Raw genomic sequence first — 6,460 nt, forward strand, 5'->3', positions numbered from 1 at the left:
TTTTGAGAATGATGAGGGCAATGAATGTACAAATGTGCTTTACACAATTGATGTATGGATTGTGATCAGAGTTGTATGAGCCCCTAATCAAACGATTAAAAAAAAAGAAAATGATAATGGCAACATATGTACAAATGTGCTTGATACAATTGATGTATGGATTCTTACAAGATCTGTAAGAGCCCCCAATAAACTGATGTATTAAAATTTTAAAAATAAACAAACAAACAAAGAATCGAGTGTAAAAAGAAATTCTGTTTCATAAATTGTTTCTGAGTACATATCCTTCTTTTATGTAATTAACTACAAGAGGAATGTCAACTTTGAGTAATTGTGTATATTTATTTTAAATGAAGTGATTTTAATTCTCGGTAGTATTTCTTTTAGGAAACAAGCTAATACAGGCATGTATCATGTTCGGTTCCACAGAAAGCACTATATGATGGAGATTTGGAAGTAAGCCGTTTGGAGAGCCATCTCACAAATAAGATTTATGAGTGGGTAAGGAAAGGAAGACAGAAGAGGAAGACTGGAACTGACTTGTGTTGGAACATCCCTCAGGGAGCACTGAAAGTGAATGGTTATTCAGACGTGACTCTCTCAGAAAGAAAACAGACAAACACTAGATGGGACTGCTACTGGAGTGGGGGAATGCAACCTTGGGTGAGGATAATCCTATGGAGGCTGAGCTGTGAGCCTCCACCTAGTAACAGGCCTAGGAAATGTATGAGTGACTGGACTGTCTCCCTTTGAAACTGAGGTGTAGACAGCACACCATAGTATCTACTGAAATTTAATATTCAATTTCTAAGACCCTTTAAAGAAAATAAACAAAAGTAAGCATCATAGTAAACCCTTCTGAAGTTGTTGTTTTCAGGCGCCATGGAGTCAGTTCCGACCTATAGTGACCTTATGCCCAACGGAAAGAAACACTGCCTTGTCCCACACTGTCCTCACAAATGTCCCTGTATCTGAGCCCAGAGTTGTAGTCATTGTGTCCATCCTTCTCCTTGAGGGGCTTCCTCTCTTTTGTTAACGCTCCACTTTATGAAGTGTGGGGTCCTTCCCCAGAGACTATTCTATACTGACAAGATATCCAAAGTATGTACAATGAAATCTTGCCATCCTTGCATCTCAGGAGCACCCTGGCCATACTTTTTCCCAGACAGATCCATTTTTCCTTTTGCAGTCTATGGCCCTTTCAATATTCTTTACAACACCACCATTCAAACACATAAATTCAGCTTCAGTCATTCTTATTCAATGTCCAACTTTCATATGCTAACGAAGAAATTGAGAATAGCGTGACTTAGGTCCGTCCACCACTTGTAGTACTCTGGTGGCTTGTTTGTAGTACTCTGGTGGCTTGTTTGTAGTACTCTGGTGGCTTGTTTGTAGTACTTTGGTGGTTTGTTTGTAGTATTCTGGTGGCTTGTTTGTAGTACTCTGGTGGTTTGTTTGTAGTATTCTGGTGGCTTGTTTGTAGTACTCTGGTGGTTTGTTTGTAGTATTCTGGTGGCTTGTTTGTAGTACTCTGGTGATTTGTTTGTAGTATTCTGGTGGCTTGTTTGTAGTACTCTAGTGGCTTTGTGTTGTTGTGACACTGGAAGGTAGTTCCTTGGTATTTCAAATGCCAGCAAGATCACCAAAGAAACCACATTTCAATGGAGCTTGTAGACTGAGAACAGAGTAAGAATAAAGGACTCAACTGACCATTTCATGAGTGCCCATTGAAAACCTTACGTTTATAAAGCTATACTAGAATTATTTCAAATACATGTTTCTGTTTATATAAGGTGAATTCTAGAATAGCAATGGGTTAAGTAATATTATCAAAAACTATTGAACAATAAAAATTGTATGTGAACTATATGGTTACCTTTTGAAATAAACTTATTAAAAATTAAGGAAAACTCACTTTATCATCCCAAACGCAGAATACAATATATGTATAATGTATTCTGCTTTACAAATATTGAAGTCTTCTTTAAATTAGTGCATCAAATATTGTTACACTTTACAGCACTGCATTTAATTCAATATATTTTTAAATCAAAATTTTCACCAGTTAAGACCTCCATTAAGCTGATGAGTAAATATATAAACATATTTATTCATTAAAATACACTCTACTTTGAATATAAAAGCTACATTTAGATTGTGACTACATTAACCAAATAAAGCCTAAAATTATCATACATATTTTTTTTTTACTTTTAAAACACATTTTATGACTTTATTTTCTAACAGCAAAAACTGGTTTAATATTATTTTTAAAAGTTACCATATCTATGACCTCAGGAACTATAGTACACACACATATATATATATATAGCATAGAAATTGATACTTAATATGCATATATATATATATTTGGTATAGAAATTAATACTTAACATAACATAACTAGTATTATTTATTAAATTGTCTCCCATAAGCATAAAATGGGGTCAGCAAAAAACAACTATTTGGCATGAGGACCTTGTATGAGTGAGTCATCAGGAACTGTCTTGTGCTGGTGCATAGGAGAGCCTCTTCTTGAAAAGTATATAGGGATTAAGCATTTAGGTGCAGGTAATTTCCCTGCATCAGTATATGAAGGTCAGTTTTCATATGTACTAAATCCTGTTAAGCACAAATGTTTCTGTGCTAGACTGTCAGCTGAAAGGTTGATAGTTCAAACCACCCAGTGACCCCAGGACCCCAGGCAATCACAAGAATTTTTCAGTCTCCTTGAGCTCCCCACTTTGAAGACTAGAAGCAGTATCAGTTACAACTGGAAAATCCTCTTCAAGATTATCCTTTACAACTTGTCCTACAGTGGGTTGAAAAAGGAGATTATTTCCTTGAAGACAAAAACCTATGAATAGTGAATTATTTTTTACCTTTGAATAGCAAGTCAGCTAAGACTTTAGAAAAAGGAGGTTATTTGCTGCCTAGCTTCCAGAAAAAGAAGCAACTGGTAGCAAAGTTTGGCAACTTGCTGAGTGAATGTGGATGGGTTTCCTTCACAGATTTACACAGATAATTCTTAATGTTATAGAGAACAGGCAACTCTATTCCTACTCATTTACACTATGTAGTTCTGTCTTTCAGACAATTTCTCTCAGAAAAAAGGAGGCATCATCATTCTAGATGAGAGGAATGAATATATAATGTCCCAATTTCACATGTGCATGCACACACACATGCACACAATTTATGTCATTTAGGTCATTAGAGATATTTTTCTTTACTATATCCATGCCCATATTAGATATATAGAAATTAAAGTATAAGGTGGATGTGGAGAGATTTGCTAAATTATATTGTGAACACATGATTGCATAGCATTTGTGACTAACTAAATGCTGCTGTTAAAAATAGGTTATTTTTTCCATGGCAGAAGTCACAATTTGTCAGCCTAAGGGCAAAATCGGATACACAGAGTATTTTGTTTGACCTCCAATGTTTTCAAACAATTTAGAATTAGTAGACAGCCTTTTAAAAAGCAAAAGGTTCACATAAATATTGGGAGATTTGGCAATTCTCTTGTCCACAACAGCAGTAGCTGAGCATAACTCTGCCGAGTTGGGGTGTGGGCTCTGGACAGTCCCTCACCCTCATTATATCATTTTCATTAGCATTGAGAGAAATACTTGTAGTAATTTTTATGATTCTGCTCTTTTTATTGATATTATTTCTATTTTTTCTAGAACTTGTTATTGTGTACTTTTTCACTCTGCCTTAGAGAAAGTACCTAAAATTATGATCATTCTACTTTATCCCATATTAACATAAAGATTAATGAAATTATGGTGGTCAGGATAAGTATATCTTATAAATTAATGGTAAAGGTCAAAAGGAGATACAGTACAATATTTTGATGTGTACTATCCAGTGTATGTACAAAATCAAGTAAAAAACTATTGATATGAAATACTAGAAGTTATTATTGAATAAAAATCTCAACATTCAAAGTTATCATTTCTTGACATACTATCATCTAGTTCTATATATTTCTGAATGTGATGTCTGCATCTGTCTATTGCATCTGAATAATTCTATACATTTTTATTTATGTCACAACAAAATAGCTGTTTTGGCATTATCTAAGGATTCAAATTACGTTCCTTTGAAATGTGTTAAATTCAGGAAACAAAGAGAAGTCTGAATGGTAAAGATCAGAACTTGATGGTGGATGGGGCAAGGGTTTTCAATGAAATTCTCCCTAAAAGAATGCTACCCTAGAAAAATGAAAAGCTGCATTGTCGTTGGGGGAAAAAAATACCTCAGCACACTCTCCCTAGGCTTTTTCTCCCCAGTGAAGTATTTCAATTTTCTTAAAGCTTCTTCATAATATACCCAATAATCATACTGTGTCTTTTAAGAAAAGCTTACAGGATTATCTCTTTTGACTCCTAAGGAAAAATTGCCATAAACTGCTGAGCTGACCTCCCTGCCTTAATAAAACTGGTCCAGCATAACAGTTTGCTTGCTTTGTTGTTTGTTTTTTTTTTGAGCTAGCAAATTTTGGCCCAATATTTTTGGTACCCAGCAAGCTGAGATCTTGCTGAGGCCAACATGTTCTCTCAAAATTGAAAATGTCAAACGATGTGATCTCACCCTTTGGATCTCTGACATCAATGGTATTCTATAGTCTGCACCCACAGGTTACTTCTCTAATTGAATCTGATAGCCTTTTCTCTTTTTGGTTACTTCTGAGTTCTCCCTAGTCTTCCTCAAAATGCTCAATTAATCTAAAATCTAAAAACTGTTGCTTTATGTGGGACAGCATCCCTGTAAAGTACTGTAAAGCTTCAATGATGGGGAAAGATGTAGACCTAAGTTTTGTTAAATTTTTGGTATTAGTCCTTACATCAAAATCATTTTTTAATGGTACGAAAATATAATTTTTAAAGGTGCCCTAAAAATATATCATGCTTGGTAAAATAGCAATACATAGAAAAAGAGGAAGGCCTTTGGCAAGATGGATTGACACAGTGGTTGCACTGATGGGCTCAAACATAGCAGCATTTGTGAGGGCAGCACATAACAGGGCAGTGTTTCCTTCCCTTGTATTCAAAGTTGCTATTAGTAGGAACTGACTCAAGGTCAAAAGTAACAAGTGTATTTCTGAGAGAATATATCCACTTATGATCTACTGATTATACAACCATACACCAACCTCACTGCCACTGAGTGCGTGCCAAGTCACAGAGACCCAATAAGACAGGCTAAAATGACCAACATGAGTCTCCAAGACTCACTCTTCACAGGAGAGAAAGCCCACCTTTCTCCCTGGGGTGAGGCTGGTGGTTCTCAACCGCTGGCCAGGCAGTTAGCAGCACAATATGTAACCTCTGTGCCAGCAAGGCTCCTCCCCTTATCAGGGGCAAGTTGGAAGAGGTTTCATATGGAATAAACCTGTACATGTTGGAACTGGACCTCAAGTAGTATTTCACTAAAGAGTGTCTTTTAAAAGTTATTTTCTGAGAAAGAAAATGTTGGAAAATAGTATAAATATTTCTTTTAAACATTTTATTAGAGGCTCATACAACTGTTATCGCAATCAATACACACATCAATTGTGTAAAGTGCATTTGTACATCATTCTCAAAACATTTTCTCTCCACTTAAACCCCCGACATTAGGTCCTCATTTTTCCCCTCCCTCTCCGCTCCCCCCTCCCTCATGAGCCCTTGATAGTTTATAAATTGGTATTTTGTCATATCTTGCCCTGTCCGACATCCCCCTTCACCCACTTTTCGGTTGTCTGTCCCCCAGGGAGGAGGTCACATATAGTTCCTTGTAATCGGTTCCCTCTTTCCTACCCATTCTCCCTTTACCCCCCCTGTTTCACCAATCACACCACTGGTCCTTGGCCCAGCTAAAATATAAATATTTTTTATGAAAAGGTTTAGTCACAGGCATGTTGAGACTTTTAAGAGGATGTTTATATCAATAATTACACCATCAATAATAATATAGTTTTTTCTATAAAGTATTTAGTATCTTAAAAGAATATGCATCACTTTTACATAATCTATTAAAATGTTACTATCAAGAACATATATGTATTTTTGTAGTCTCCATTTTTAATATAGAAAATCTAGAGGAAATAGAAATAGATTCACCATCTATTTCTAGCTATAATTTAGTTTCTAGGACAGAACACATTCTTTTCTCATAAGCTTGCCACAGTAACCTCAGAGCCTGCATTTTTCAGATGATCACAAATATTTTTTTTGAAAATTAATGAATATTCTAGACTCAGCATATGCAATAGAACTAATTAAAATAGAGTTAAAAGTCTGGGATTCATTTCTTGACTTCTTCAAAAGATAAATCTTTTCTTTGCTCTCTAAATTTAGCCAAGCCTTGTTTTTCTTTTAAATTAGCCAAATGAAAGTATTAAATTCCGATTTTTGCCTATGATTGTGATCACTAATAAGACCCCAGAACAAACATTGGCTAAGCT

This window comes from Echinops telfairi, unplaced genomic scaffold, assembly GCF_000313985.2.
Source record: "Echinops telfairi isolate 266 unplaced genomic scaffold, ASM31398v2 ScPeMD7_7469;HRSCAF=8507_1, whole genome shotgun sequence".
Classification (NCBI taxonomy): domain Eukaryota; kingdom Metazoa; phylum Chordata; class Mammalia; order Afrosoricida; family Tenrecidae; genus Echinops; species Echinops telfairi.